We start from the raw sequence: 17092 nt of genomic DNA, 5'->3' as shown, positions 1-17092 counted from the left end.
CATCACATCTATTATCAATTTAACCTTTGTCTAAATGTCTTTATCTGTGAAGACTGTATATAATTTTTTTCTTCAACTTTGAGAGTAACATTTGTCATTTTAATTATTTTATTTTCTTAGTGACAACCTAAGAATGTTAAAATTTATTGTTTCATGTATGCTTATTACAATAATTTTACATTTTATGCATTATTTACAAATATGCCAATTAAATTAGATTTTTTCTTGAAATTTGTATATTATTTTGTATATATCTATCTTTATTTGTCAGTCTTGGTATATTGAACATTTACTTTAGATTCCACTCAAAAATATGTTTCTCTTACATAAAGTTTTTGTTCATATTTGTGGTTATGTTACTTCTGCATTTGTAAAGTTTTTATTGTTTTATCTTACTTAAAAAAGTAAAAACATTTGTAATACTTTTGTGACATTTTATAGACTCATACAAGCAAGCAAGTAACAGAGTAGTGATGACTAGGAACAGGCCATTTGGGGGGCAACATTCAGGTTAGACAGATGTTTGGTAAATGATACAAAATTTCTATTAGGAGGAATAAATTCAAAAGATTGATTGTACAACACAGCAACTCTAACTAAAGACAAAGCTACCCTCATTTTCAAAATCCTAGAGAGCAGTTGTTAGTGTTCTCAACACAGGAAATAATAAGTGAATTAATGCATATGATAACTAGTTCAATTTACCCATTCCACAATTGATATACATTTCAGAACATGTAAATATTAAGAAAGCATGATTTTCCTTTGCTAATTAAAAGTTAATTAACAAAGAATAAAAATCCAGTTTGGACCAATGTGCTATGGCTAATTAAAACAATTTGTTTCCTTCCTTCCCATCTCTGCCGTCTCTGTTTTCATTTCCCTCCCACACCCGTACATTGACAGTGTTTTCTCTGGAATGGAGATTTTAGTGTCGTGCTTTATGTCTATTGCTTTTTTTCTAAACTGCTTGTGGACTACTCTGAATCTCCACTTCATGCACCCAGTTTGAGATTCCCTATTCAATTAAAACACTCACTTCTATTTGCAGAATTCAGTGTTAATTTTTGCCTACAGGCAATTCTGACATCAGTCATCTACAAAGGGTAACAACTGTTTTGGTATAAATCTTCAAATGATAGTTATGATTCACTCATTTTCCAGCCAAAAGTGAGGTGATCAAGTAAATGATTCTGAGTTTACTTTGTGTGTGTGTGTGTGTGTGTGTGTGTGTGTGTGAGAGAGAGAGAGAGAGAGAGAGAGAGAGAGAGAGAGAGAGAGAGAGAGAGATTATTGGATGTCTAGTGCCTTATGTGTAAAGAGAACTCCAGAGAAAATTCATCCTAAATCTTTCATGCTGTTTACAGACACATAACAACAGCAGTGAGGTCTTTAGTTCTGTGGACACTTACAGTGTGGTAATAAAGGCTAAAGTGAAGTTTCTTATGTTCAAAGAACCATAACACACACACACACACACACACACACACACACACACACACACAGAGAGAGAGAGAGAGAGAGAGAGAGAGAGAGAGAGAGAGAGAGAGAGAGAGAGAGAGAGAATGAAAACATTTTTATTGTAGAACATGAGACTGCACTGGATTCAGCAAAGTCCTTCAATAAAATCAAATAATGTGCCCCTCCCCCCAAAAAACTTTCCTAGAGTGGTCCCCAATCTCACATAGGTAATTGCTTTCTTGAACATGGAGAAGTAGTGGTTAGATGTCATTTAGTTGGACAATTTTGTTCTTTTTCTTGTCTCCTGTGCTGCATGTCTTAAATAATTATTATTAGCATCTTTTTGTTATCAAGGTATCGTGAAATCAGATGGATAATAAATTGGAGAATAACATAAGCTCTAGGCAGGAAAGGATGATAAACCACCCTCTCACCATTAACTGTTACTACAGTATGTTTTGTGTTGCACAAGAGTAAGACTTCATTTTCTTCTGAGCAAGAATGACCAGCATGCACCAAACTGAACAAGGCAAAGAAGACAGCAGTATGTAGCGGTGAGGCTGCTTACTGGAATATGTCTTTCAGTGAAAGAGTCCCTGGACAAAGTTCCAGACTCATTAGCTTATACTCTTAAAGGTTTGGAGCCAGTGTTTCTGTTGGGAGCAAGCTACATCTGTCTGTTGTGAAGGTCAGGGTAAATGGAAACACCAGGGGAAACATACTCCTACGCCTTAATTATTTTTTTCTGGCTGAACATCTGTTCTTGTCTTAGAATCAGTGCTAATACCACAGGAAGTAAAAGCTATTTCCTAGACTGGTGTGTTGCCCAATACCACATCCTGAGGTGCTCTGAAGAGAAAGCACAGCTGTGAAGGTACCAGCACCCACTGCTAGGAGCTTGTTTCCCTGATTTTTATGTTTCAAAGTAGGAAACTGTAAATGTATAACACTTAACGTTTCAAAAGTTTCTTGGGAAAGTCATAGAAGCAGAAAAAATTATGAAGAATACAAAGTAAAAATTGCATTATAATGTTAACAGAAATAAATTTTTTATAAACAGTCAATTTTATGTGAATAAGACTTTGCCTTAAGTATTTACAGTTCTGATCCCTATTATAACATAAATCATCTCTAGTTTGCTTAAAATACCTAATCCAATGTAAACACTCTTCATATATTTGTTATGGTACACACACACACACACACACACACACACACAGAGAGAGAGAGAGAGAGAGAGAGAGAGAGAGAGACATTGATGCTTCTGTCATTGACCAAATTTTCTCTAAACTTTGTGTCTTAAAAACCATCTAATGGCTTTTTGATATACAAATAATGTGTAGACTTGTATTTTTAGTATTCAAGACCCATAAAAATTTAGTTTTAATGAATGTTCCAGTGTTTTTTCCCTATAATTTCTTTACATAAAATTCATATTACAGCCAAATGAATATTTCAAGTGGTAAGGAAGGCCTTACAAAATCCTCATAATCCAGTTACATACATGCCCTCTGATTAGCAAAAGTACCTCACTTGTCTTTAATATTTCCAGATAATTGATACACATATGCTTTAGCAACATGCTATTCTTTCTTTTTGTGTGTATGTTTGTATTTTCTCTGTTGGGCATAGAAACCAAGGCCTTATACATGCTGGGCTAATATTCTACAACTGAGCTTCCAACCAGCCCTTCTATTGGACGTGGAGACGTTCTTTCTCTTTTGTATTGGAATTGGAAGTCATCTGTCAAATCTAAAGGATCTTGTAGGGATCCTATCCCACCAACCAATCACAATCAAATAACTTTGAGTTATTTCCACATTCAATGTGCTCCTCTATTGGCATGCTGATGCAATATCCCACAGTACATGGTTTCTCCTCTCTGTCATTCTTTCTATTTGTAAGTGATTGGAGGGTTAAAAGTCAGTTTCCCTCATTCTGTAAGCCTCAGTCTTCTCAGAGTTCCTGGAACACAGTAGTCTCGGAGAGGGATGTAGATTGCATGAATACACTTAAGCCTTGAAGTGTAGTTTTTTCTTTTCTGTGACATTATTCAAACAACTTATTTCTTTTCAAAATATCTTTGGACAACTCTTCTCCTTTCCTTTCTGCTATTTGCTACTAGCAGTGAGAATATACAAACTCTGAATGGCAGGAACTTTTGGTTAACAGGCCAAATTCTACTTACAGCTTGAATGACATGCTTTAAGGACATCTTATGTATACATCTATCAGTACATTTGTCCCTTGACATTTTAAATCTTTCCTTATGTGATAGTTCTAAGAAACTGATAGATGGCTACATCAAAGAGAGGGGGTCTGTATTTTTAAATATCGCTGTAATTTAAGACTTAGTACAGTGCCCTACAGATGGGAGGTGCTTAGTAAATGAATGTGATTACATGACTTAGTAAATGAATGTGATTGCATGCAGATAAATTAAGAGACAGAACTGCATACCCTTTTCTAATTAGTTAAAAAGTCCCCAGAAGTGCTCACTCTTTAGATACATTTTCAGAAAAATTTCTGGTCTCTCTCATCACTGTCTTTCAAGTGAATTCTTTATCTATTAGTTATTTCCACTGACCATATATTTACTTAAAATAACATGTTATTTGGTCTCATATCACAGGTATTTTAGAAGTTTAAGGAAAACCTCAGTGATTTCTTCACACATATGCATATGTGCACGTGCACATGCGCAAAACACACACACACACACACACACACACACACACACACACACACACACGAGTTTCTGAGTCATCATAGCTTAAATATAACCCTTTTTGTACTGGCCCATCTATATGTATAAATACATATTTGCTAAATGAGGAATTTGCATTACTTGATCTATTTTTATCAACCTAAATATCTTTATCATATTTTATTTCTTTGGTTTATGTTAGCCCTGTTAAAATCCTTTAGCATGGAGGACATGGTTAATTTAATTTTAACCCTTAGTTCTATGTTTTCATACTTTTGGTCTTATACCTCTTCATGGATATCAATATATTCAAGGAAATGTATCTGATAGGAATAGGGAGTTTGACATTTGGGTATCTTTAGTCAACTTCTAAAAAACATTTAGTAATAGACATTATCAAATATTTCCCCTTAATTAAGTCCAAGTCATAAATTATATTATCAGTGTTCACCATAGTTTTGTTTTTCAGTCTCTGGCACATGAAATACCTTCCACCTGCTTTTGCCTTTCCTTCCTTGTTGTAAGAAAGGTTGTCTGGCTGGAAACCTGAGGTTACTTCATCCATTGACTAGCATATTGTTGTACTTTAGAGTCTAGAATGATACTTGATATGGAATAGTCCCATAATGTTTGTGTAATTTAGCTCACTTCACTTTATATTACTTTTAAAAAGTCTTAATCACATCTGCTACAAATTGATCAAGTGTTCACTGTTATCTTTCTCTTAATGATGAGTTGATCTTTTAACATTGATTATTTCCATGTTTTCCTGCCCTTTTTGCTAATTATTTGTCTCATGAACATTTCATATTATTTTATTATTTCACTACAAGAAAATTTTAAAAGTAATTTGGAACAGAAACAGTAAATTAATTCTCCTGATAAGCCTCTAATAACATACAATAAATGAGTGAAAAAGTAGAATCTGTTATTATTTAAGGTATGCAGTCACAGTTGGATTTATTAACCGAACAGACACTATTTCTGCTCAGAAACTGTGCTTTTCTGCAGTGAAAAATCTAGCTGATCATAGCATATTTTATCTATCTATCTATCATCTATCTATCTTTTTCTTCATCATCATCATCATCTATGTATCTTTCTATCATCAATCTATTTACTTATGTATGTATGTATGTATGTATCCATCCACCCATCCATCCATCAATCTATCTACCATTTCTATCTATCTATCTATCTATCTATCTATCTATCTATCTATCTACCTACCTACCTATTAAGACTGGTTATTTTTAGTTCGAATGTGTCACAAAAAGGGAAATTATGGATCACTCTGAACAAGATTGAGTACATTTGGGTTGGTGTGCTTATAGGCATGATTCTTCCATTAGAATCTATAAATTGGGATAGATATCTTAAAAGTAGTTCTTTTATATGTTCATGAGTATTAAAGATTTCATTTTCTATTTTTTTTACTTTAAATAACATCATTCAAAATTGTGAAAAGAACCCCTTGACTTAGTCGACTCAAAATTCTTTAAAGTTACGTGACCAGGATTCAATCAAATTGGCTTCTTTGTAGATAACTCAAGAGTTATCCACATGAGATTGAGTAGTATTTTGAGAAACCTTTGATAAGGAAGGACCTGTGCTTTCAAAGCCCAGCACAAGCAAATGGCTCAAGTTCGACACACCCAGAGTAACTGATTTTCTGGGGTGCAAGTGTGGGAAACAGAGATTTTTTTTTGTGTGTGCTAAGTCTAACTATGTTTCTTCATTCAGACTAGAATTGCGTTACTGAAGATTCCACTGTGGCAAGTGAAAAGATAAACAGAAACAGAACTTAACTCTCTTTTGTGAAGTCTAAATGGAAAGAGAAAGGGCACAGTAGAGCTGTTATTGATCCAAACCCATATGCAATGTGTCTAATGAGGAAACTCTTCATTCAAATAGAAGCCAGGAGGCTTCTGAGCCCTAGTGTGGCTGAGACAGCAAAATCAATTTTAAATACAACAGCTCTGCTTAGTAAATGTTCAAAGGAGAAAGAAAGAGCATGTACAAGTCAATAAATATTAAGAATAAGTGACTTGCACCCTATGCTTCAGGTCCCATTTATGATATCCCCGAAGTAAAATAAATACTATTTTGTTGCTAAATAAGAATGACTTTTTTAGCAATCAAGAAGAAAATAGCTTTCTTAAACCAAAGTTTCATTTACAATTGTTATTTTTATTATTCCAATTAATTTATGCATGTCAGCTAGCCTTTTAAAAAAACCTGAGGTTTTATGCTTCCTTTTAATCATATTTTATTGCATTCATTTAGCATAACTATTGTGCTCCATATTTCACATATTTCAGAGTCTTCTTTATTGATGTAGGTTTTATAGGTTGACATTTTGCTTGGTGATAACTATTGAAAAGGGATAAAGAAATGTTGAAATGAATTTCTGTGATTCATTCTAGAAACAAAAGATTTTAAAATGAGTGATGGCTTGTTGTTAGGAAAAAATACGATAAACACTTTTTCTCATAGATTCTTTAGATGATGTCTGATTTGTTAAGTTTCCATTACTTAAAAGGTACTGGCTCCAGATGCATGCCGTATAACCTGTTTGCAGTGCACAGTGCTTTGATAGCCTTGTTTTGATGGATACGATCATGATTTAGTAGTTGTCTGTCAATATAAGCCTCTGACAAAAATCTTTATCTAATAATCACTACTTCATATTAAGTCCTTGGTGAAAGTGTCATCTCACTTGGTTTATGCTTTCAGAGTAGCTTACCATATTTTCTTTCCACCAGATTATTTTAACCAGAGAATGGCAGAATCACAACAAATTATACCCTCTTTTGTATACTGTGTAATGTGTACATTTTAACACTGCAGGTTTTAGCACAGGTAATAAGTATTACTTAAGTAATACTCAAATTACAAGTATAAGTAGAGTGAATGAACATTATAGCTGTAGATACTTTATTGATTTTAATCCATGAATCCTAATAGGCTAGATTATAGAATATTGTAACACAATATATATTTTATATTTGAAATATAATCTTATTTTTATGCAATCTTCATTTGATTATTTGTACAAAGGTACATAAAAATTAGATTATCTTGTCAGGTATTAAATTCAAAGCTGTCTCAAAAATCACCCACGGGTTGGAGAAATAGTTTGGCAGTGAAAGCATGGGGTGTTCCTGCTAGGACATGGTTCCACTCCCAGCACCCACATGGTAGCTCACAGCCATCCTTACCACCAGTTCCAGAAGATAAAATGCCCTCTCTTGGCCTCCACAGGTACCACACACATACATGGTACACATACAAACATATAGGAAAACCCTCATGTGCACAAAATAAAAATCATTCTTTCAAAAGTAATCATTGTCAATCTGCTTGGGCTCTATTTGGGCAGTTCAGAATTTCTATTACATAGTCCTCATTTAAATGCAAAGAACAGATTTGGATGTTACTATTTGTTTAAAATTCTAGAGCTAAATCCAATCATACTTAGCATCATCTCAGAATATAGTTTTGCTTTAATGAATGAAAAATTATGAAGTATACAAATAAATTAATTTTAAAGGTCATACTGGCATATTTAAAAATAAGTAAATATTGTCTGATTTCTCTCCTTTCATAGGTTATGTGACTTCTATGAGATTTTTATCTTTTCTTTTGCTTCTGCTTCTACTTGGAGTCTTTGCTTACTTACTGTCCTGGCTTCTTATTGTTTAGATCAAATATTAAAGTACCTAGGAACAGTAAGATATTATCCTTGAGTCTGAACTAAGTGCTCTGATAATGAAGGATTTTGCTATTTTTGAATGCCCCATATCAGACTTAAGTCAGTTCAGTCAGATTCTTGTTCTGCTTAAAACATCTGTCTTCGTAGCTGCTGTGGTGAAAGGGTTAGAATCCCTAAGTCATTCACTAAATCTCCACCCATGTAGGGACAGAAGGCAGTCCTAACCTTCCCCCCAGCAACCACTAGCTAATTGTGAAGGTTCCAAAAAGCTGGCTCATGTACTAGGGACAGGTCAGAGAAAAACTCCCTAGCTCCTCCATGTTAGTTAGCTAACTTCTCTGGAGCTGTGGGTTGTAGTTTGATTATCCTTTGCTTTACACCTAGAATCCACATATGAGTGAGTACATAACATGTTTGTTCTTCTGAGTCTGGGTTACCTCACTCAGGATGATATTTTCTAGTTCTATCCATTTATCCAGCAATCCTCATGATGTCATTGTTTTTCTCTACTGAGTAATACTCCATCGTGTATATGTTCCACATTTTCTTTTTCCATTTTTCAGTTGAGGGGCATCTAGGTTGTTTCCAGGTTCTGGCTATTACAAACAATGCTGATACAAACATAGCTGAGCATGTGTCCTTGTGGTATGATAGAGCATTCCTTGGGTATATGCCCAAGAGTGGTATAGTTGGGTCTTGAGGTAGATTTATTCCCAATTTTCTGAAAAACCTCCATACTGATTTCCAAAGTGGCTGTACAAATTTGCAATCCCACCAACAGTGTAGGAATGTTTTGTTTGCTCCACATCCTCTTCACCATAAGCTGTCTTCAGTGTCTTTGATCTTAGCCATTTTGACAGGTGTAAGACGGTATCTCAGAGTCATTTTGATTTGCATTTCCCTAATGACTAAGGATGTTGAGCAATTCCTTAAATGCTACAGTTACTCTGCTTCCCAAGCCAAACAAAGATGCAGCAAAGAGAGAGAATTACAGACCAAATCTCCCTCATGAATATTGATGTAAAAATACTCAATAAAATATTGGCAAACAGACTCCAAGAACAAATCAAAAAATTATCCACCATGATCAAGTAGGCTTCATCCCAGAGATGCAAGGTTGGCTCAACATACGAAAGTCCATCAATGTAATACACCACATAAACAAACTGAAAGAAAAAAAAAACATGATCATTTCATTAGATGCTGAAAAGGCCTTTGAAAAAATCCAACACCCATTCATGATAAAGGTCTTGGAGAGATCAGGAATACAGGGAACCTACCTAAACACAATAAAGGCAATTTACAGCAAGCCAACAGACAACATCAAATTAAAAGGAGAGAAACTCAAAGTGATTCCACTAAAATCAGGAACAAGACAAGGTTATCACTATCTTTAAAAAAATAAATAAAGCATTAAAGAAACAGTTCTCTTTAAAACATAAATTTCTCAGTAAGCTCATGAAGCAGCATCACTAATCATTAACAAAACAGAAATCAACACTATTACTAAATACCCCTTTATGCATGATGGAACAGAGAGAGATGACATGAGACAGAGACACTGGCTGACCTGACCAAAAACAATTTTGGCAATGATCTGGAGAAACTGTCCAGGTTACAGCCCTGATTTTTAACATGAACGTGAGATGCAGAAAAATATCAATATTATGTAAAAAATACTAAACAACCAATGTGGCCACATAGAACTATATATTGGTGAAATTATTAAGGCTACTCCACGTAGTTAAAAGGAAGATTTATTTAGTGGGTGACTTACAAATGAAGGGATAGGTAGATTGCGAGGGTCTGGGGAAGGTGTATTGCAGTCCAGCAGTGTTCTCTGGAGCTCTGCTCAGTCAACCTCCACCGTCTAGGGTCGCTCGCCCATCCAGGTCTCGGGTCTCCAGATGCCTCCCTTGGCCCCTCCTCATAGGCATGATAGTTGCCAGAGTCTCAATGGGGGTTGGAACTTCCAGATCCAATCTGGAATGGCTACCCACTACAACTATACAAACAGGGCTAGAGGGATGGCTCAGCAGTTCAGAGAGTTTACTCTTCCTGCAGAGGACCAGACTTAATTCCTAGCACCACATGGCAGTACACAAACAAATCCCCAGAAAATTAAAGCACCCAAGAAAAGCAAAATAAACACATATAGACGCAGGGACACAAGCCTTGCTTTATCATTGAGCCACACTGTTAGTTTTACTCTTATTTTATTATTTTATTATTTTTGTTTACTTAAGTGCAATTTTTATACTTAAGGCAGAATTACTATTCAGGTTATAATGTTTTCTCTAAGCAATTCTTTAGCTGTATCATGCACATTTTGATTAGTTTTATTTTCATCTTAAATCAATTCTAAATAGTTTCTAAGACAGGTTTTCTTTAGTACATTAGTTATTTACATATTTATGTTACATATCTAAGTATTTGGAGGTTTTCCTGTCCCTGACTTATAGATTACTTCCATTGTTCCCAGAGCACACATTCCATTCAGTTCTCCATTCCAACCCGTGGAACAGCTCCTCCCATATTTACCACCTCCATCTACCTAATCTAGAAAGACTATCAGAAACATGTCCAGAGATTTGTTCCCATGGTGATCCTAAATCCCATCAAACTGACGACAAAGAGCAAACACAGTCCCATTAGAAGTTTTATTACTAAAGAATGATATACTGTCTCCAAGTATATGTGAATAAAGGACTTGCTGGGAACATCCGGGTCAACATTTAAAATACATTATTTTTAATTTCAAGATTATATCTATCTACTCATATATCACCTATCTACATATCCATCCATCTGTCGGTCTGACTGTCTGTCTATCTAATATCCATTCCAAGGTGATACATAAAAAAATTAAAGTTCATCTACTTTCTTACTAGGACAAGTGGGCAGTAACATATGAAAGAAAACATATGACTCAGACTGTCAGCGTCCAGTCTGCAGAGTAGATCTGGTTGTGACAATTTCTATTTTGTTTCCTTCTACTCTTCAGGCTTCCAAAAATGGAGGCAACCAATGGTCCCACAGAGCTATGATTCCTGTGAATCACACCCACAATCAACATGGCAGGATTTCCTGAAAGTTATCATAATGGCATGTGTATTTTGGCAGTCCAACATTTCTTTAGTTGGACTTAAGGTCACTCAACAAAAGGGAAAGCGTACCTGGTATTGGGAATTAACAAACTACCTAGGGCTAGAGAAGCCATGGATCTTGGAGGAGAACCTACAGCCATCACTTTACTCAACCAGTGTAATTCTTACTTGCATTCTAAGTATTTATCTTTATACCCACTGATAAGTGTAGTTCCCATTCCTCATCAATAAAACTTCTTTGCAACAGGTGGAGACCATTACAGAAAACCTCAACCGATCAAAATGCAGGGTTGTGGATCCCAGTTTCAACTGATGTAACTACGACACAACTCTTGCACACAGGGCACAATGATCATTGTGGAAGATAGGTAGAATGATTGTAAGAGCCAAAGGAAACTTTGCTGTGAGATTGTGTCTCTTACAAATGTCAGAGAAGCCACATCCATGAAGTCATACCAACATGGTTTCCTATACAATATATTTTGATCATATCCTTCCCTCAGTATTCCCATCTGACTCCCTGCAAACTCCCTTCCCCCCATGTTCACCTCATCCTCCTCTGAAATTCATGTTAGTTTTTGTTGTTGATCAATAACCCACTGAGGCCAACTAGTGCTGCATGCACTTACGCATGGCTATAGGCCCATACAGTGGAGCAAGGCCACGCCCCAGAAGAAAATGGACTCTGCCTCTCCCAGCACCCATCAACTGCCAACAGCTCCTCAGCTGAAGAAGGATGGAGCCTTGCGAGCCTCTTCCTCATTCATGTGGAAATTTTTGATTTCATCTGTATCAGTTGTGTAGAACCATGATAAATAATTCCTTCATTTATCCACACATCCATTTTTCTGCTGTCTCTCCACTCATCATACCATTTAGTTGTCTGTTTATATAATATATGTGCAGATAGGTCTGAAACACTATTCCTAGTAAAATAATTCTAGTAACTTAAAGGGGGTAGGATTTTTAGTTCCAGCTTTCCACATGTTTTCTGTATTTCTGTATGGACAGCCTGCTTTACGTTACTTTGTTTCAAAATTCTAAGTTTTTAAATGAAATAATAGAGATAAATTTGCTGGCATTACGTACTGGCATAAGTATTATGAAAGCCAACATGCCTGTGAGGGCTGGGGATGCAGCTCAGGGACAGAATGCAGCAGGGTTCTGGGTTTAAACCCCAGCATTACAAGCAATAACAACAAAGGAAACTTTCCTCTTGGACGTGACACCACAATTCTTTTTATTTTCCCTTTGTAATTTTAACATACTAAAAAAATATTTTGAGAAGTCAGTATCTGATACTTTGGATAGAGTCCAGAAGTAGTGCCTAAATTTTTTTGACAAAATATATGGAATAATCTGAGAAGTGTTTTGGATTAAGGAGAGAACCATGTGTTTTTGAACATAACTATTATCTAAGGCTTCAAGTTTCCTTCACTTCACATGTAATTTCTCAGTGAACACATTGATATTTTGAGTCATTGGATTTGGGAAATCAAATTATTACTAGTCTGCTGGCTAAATTACTCTTCCCATCTGCTAGTACATTGTCACAATTATTTGAACCCTGGTTTTGTATTAGCAGAAATTATAAATCACATTGTTTTTTAAATTCAGTCTGACTGTATAAAATTTTGAGCAAAATAAACATTTGCACTTTATTTGTCTATCTTAAAAACACGGCAAAATACAAACTGTAATTTAATCAAGCTGAAATTAAGTGCACTGAGGATCCTGGTGCCCAATACCAGCTCTTGGTAGACACACACTTTTCAGATGATCATTTTTGGTTAAGACTGTTGATTACAAAGATGCTTTTGCTTTAATGCACAGCCCAACAGTGGGGACATTTATGTTTGTTTAATTAGCATGACTCAATCTACTCCTGGAATAATTTTTTATACTTTAAGTGCATTTGTCAAGCTTGTTTGCTCACTGGCTTCTTTGTTATTGCAGTGCAGACTAGTCCTGAAGTCATAGAACAGTGACTGATTACATCTAAACATCAAAACTTGATCACTAAGTTACTTGTAAACTTTATTAAGAACACCAACAAGACTGAAATAAAGAAAACATGGTGAACCTCTGTTGGAATCTTTCCTTTGTATACTGTGTTGTTCTTAAAATAAAAATATAATGTTCACTTTGTCTTTCTACTTCATTAACATGAACTGAAGAGTTATTTAAGTTATTTATCCATTTGTTAAACATTCCAATGCTTCTTATTTGTGTTGTACATTATGCTGATGCTAGACACAGACTCTGCACCTTGAATTGTCTGCTTTTAGAATTTTCCTCAATCTAATGAAACAAGCACACTCACTGCAATGTTCCTTACCAGTTTGTAACTTCTTTCACTTAGTTTCTTCACTCTTCTTCATGTCCTCCCTTAAAAATAATTTGAGGAGTGCCTACTTTTACTGCTAGGTTCTACACAGCACATGGCTGCAGCATAAACCTTTTGTTAATGTTGCTATACAACAGTTCCAAGATCTTGCTCCTCTATTCATTCTTGATCAGTGTTTGTAGACTATGGGAATTGTCACTGGGCAAGCACATCCAACTGAAGACCTTTAAGGAGGTACCAGTTACTGTGTGGCATCTTTTCTAGTTTCGAAAAGCAGTTCAGATTTACATACACTGACTTTTTTAAAAAAAACATTTGAGATGTTCTATAAAATAATTTGTCGTGAACTGTTTTGATGTGAATGAGGAAAGGATACTTAAGAAATGAAGAATTAGTTACACTACAACCTTGGTTGTCTGCCAGAAAATAGTCAGGGCAGGGAATGTGCTGTGAGAAATTGGGAGGGTATCTCAACCAGATTATTGGAGTTTGATAAGCAGAACTAAGGAAGTTCAGATTTTTATTTAAGGAAATGTTGAGAAATTTTGGGTCAGATCATATTGTCTTAAACATTGTATTTTAATTGTATGTCTATGTTCTCAATTTTAAAACAAATGTTATGGGAAGAAACTATGCATTTTAATATTTTAAACCACAGTAACTTGTACAAGTCCGTAGGGTATGATTATATGTTACTAGACATTAATATTTGTGTAAATGGCATGCATATGTGTGTGCACATGTGTTTGCAAGCTCATTTATCTGTATATGCAAACAACAGATGGAAAAGGATTTGAGGGAACAAATTAAAGAATAAAAGTTTAGTCTCCATGAAGATGGTGATTACCCTAAGTAGATTATCACATTGTAGGCAGATTTGCCAAAAATCATTCTGTGGCTCTCCAAATACTTATTTCCATATAATTTATTATATATACTGGGATCTGAGTTTGAAGTCACATCATAGTTAACCCAATTTAAATATAGATTTTGCTTTACATAATTCAAATACTTGTTTTAATGAAAAATAAGAAAAAACTCAAAAGAATATTGTAAAGAAAATTAACACAACTCTTAACTACTTAATGCTAACATTTGGGTTCTAAAAAGTTATCATTCAAAATCTCTGTGCATTGTAATTGATGATTAGTGATAATTTGAGGGATTTTTCTTATCTTATCTGTAGTCTTATCAGAAAGAATATTAGGAATGAATACACTAAAAGGACTTGCTGGGAACATCTGGGTCAACATTTAAAATGCATTATTATAAATCTATCTACTCATATATCACCTATTTATATATCCATCCATCTATCTGTCTGACTGTCTGTCTGTCTATCTATTATCCATTCCAAGGTGATACATAAAAAATTAAAGTTCATCTACTTTCTTACTAGAGCAAATGGGCAGTAACATATGAAAGAAAGCGTATGATTCAGACTGTCGGCGTCCAATCTGCAGGGTAGATCTGGTTGTGACAATTTCAATTTTGTTTTCTCCATTTGAATATGTTTGATTTTCCTCCTAGTCCTGAATTGGGATTGATTCGCTATCTACTTATGGGTTGACAGTTTATTTCTTTCAATTTTGTGTCAATTTGTCATTTCCCTCTCTTTGTGATTTATTGATATAAAAAAATCTGTTACTTGAATTATTTTTCTCCTATGTGGAGATCGTCTGATTTTTCTCACACTTTTTTCAATACATTTTGTGGGTGTATTTATAGAAATTCTGTGGTTCGGGGGAAATTCATTGGATTTAGTCTACTGTGGATCACTCATCTTTTTTATAATATAGGGGTTTTTTTGGGGGTCAAATTTGAAACATTCCTTCAAGTAATTTTTAAGTCTCTCCCTCTTTACCCTATTTTAAAACGTTAATGACATATATATCTTCTCTTGTTTATTGTCCTATGAATGTCTTTCACTCATTTATCTTATCTATCTTTTTAATTTGTTGTCTCCCTATTGTTCATATTTGTTAATTTCTGTTATCTGTCTTCTGTTTCATTGTTCAGACCACACACATCAACACACACACACACACGCATGCACACACGCACGCACGCACGCACGCACGCACGCACGCATGCACGCGCGTGCGTGTATATATATTTAGCTTTTCTCATTTTGATGTTTTTAATCCTGCTATGCAGGATGCTTCCATTTTAACAAGCTGAGTGAAAGGTACTCATAGCCTTCTGGTATATTTTCCCATTTCATGTTTCAAAATAAAATTTAAGTAAAAAGGAAGGGATGAATAAAACTTTTAAAAATATTGGAAGATTTTAATGTTACATAGTGAGCTGTTTTAAAGAAGGGAGGTTAAGTCAATAGAAAATAATGTCCCATTCTTGTTTGAAGTACACTGTGCTCCTACCAATAGAACTTCAGTTAATACCGAGAATTCCTGTGAGTCCATCTTAAACTGCTTTAAAAATAAGAATTATCCATGTTCTTGATATTTTAAATGCCACATAAATATTGCAGAAAATTGTTTTGGAAATTACAGCAAGTCCATTTAGAAACTTTTGTATGCACATGAGAAAGGCATATAAAATGTTCTTCTGCATCCTTAACTTGTTTATGATTAATATATTTCTCTTCAGGAAAAACAAAAATTATGACACTGGAGTTGTTTAAATTAAATTTGTCTTTCTTGTAAAGAGAAATGACATTTAATTGCAAAACTTCCTGTGAAAATTGGAAATAACAATAACCTATATTGTTCATCGTTTTAATTTCCTAAGGTATTTCATAGTCATGAAAACTAAAGAGAATAGAATTGGTAGAATACATTGTCTCTGTTTTTAACATTGAGTCACCAACAATAAAACATTCCCTTGACTTTAGATTATAGTTCACTCCAGCTGTGACACTTATTTTTTTCTACTAATTGATTCCTAGGTCATTGATGTTTTTACATTTTGTTTTACTGTGGGATTTTTCTTTAATTTTTTTGTTTATTCTTTTCTCATACAATACATCCTGACACAGCTTCCTTCCCTCCAAAATATATGGAGCACTTTGTGAATTTGCATGTCATCCTTGCGCAGGGGCCATGCTAATCTCTGTATCGTTCCAATTTTAGTATATGTGCTGCTGAAGTGAGCACAACATATATGTATATTATCCTAAAGTTTCCATCTTGTCTTCTTTGTATCACTTATTTCATTTATGAGAATTTCTGTTTCTTTGCTGAATCTTTATATCTTTGAAATTGAATTTAACATGTTTGATTAATTTTTTTATTAATTTTTTTAAAAATTCATTTTACGTACCAACCACAGATCCCTTTCTCATGCCTCTTCCCACTCCTTCCACCCTGCCTAACCTCCCTCCCCACCTTTCATCCCCTCCTCCCCAAGGGTAAGTTCTCCCATCGGGGGACAGCAAAACCTCGTATATTCAGTTGAGGAAGGCCCAAGCACCCCCCTCCCATGCTCTCCTACCTCAAGGGTAAGCAAGGTGTCCAACCATAGGTAATGGGATTCAGAAAGCTAACTCATGCACCAGGGATAAAATCTTTGAAGAAGAAATTGAAGAACATATCAGAATATGAAAAGATCGCTCATGCTCATGGATAGATAGAACTAACATAATAAAAATGGTCATCTTACCAAAAGCAATCTACATATTCAATGCAATTCCCATCAAAATCCCAACACAATTCTTCACAGACTTCGAAAGAAAAATACTTGATTTCATTGGGGAAAACAGAAAACCTAGGATATCTAAAACAATCGTTTACATA

The 17092-nt window shown here is 34.8% G+C and overlaps 1 non-coding gene across 1 annotated transcript; it reads right to left on the bottom strand.

Annotated features, from left to right (window-relative positions):
- Positions 1-16349: 16349 nt before the first annotated feature.
- On the bottom strand, positions 16350-16453 carry LOC114700339. Its single transcript, XR_003735667.1, has one exon. It is a non-coding gene; the product is annotated as a U6 spliceosomal RNA (small nuclear RNA).
- Positions 16454-17092: the final 639 nt, after the last annotated feature.

Source organism: Peromyscus leucopus, chromosome 9 (assembly GCF_004664715.2).
Source record: "Peromyscus leucopus breed LL Stock chromosome 9, UCI_PerLeu_2.1, whole genome shotgun sequence".
Classification (NCBI taxonomy): domain Eukaryota; kingdom Metazoa; phylum Chordata; class Mammalia; order Rodentia; family Cricetidae; genus Peromyscus; species Peromyscus leucopus.
The sequence above is the reverse complement of the archived record's forward strand: the minus strand, read 5'-3'. Positions and strand labels throughout refer to the sequence as shown.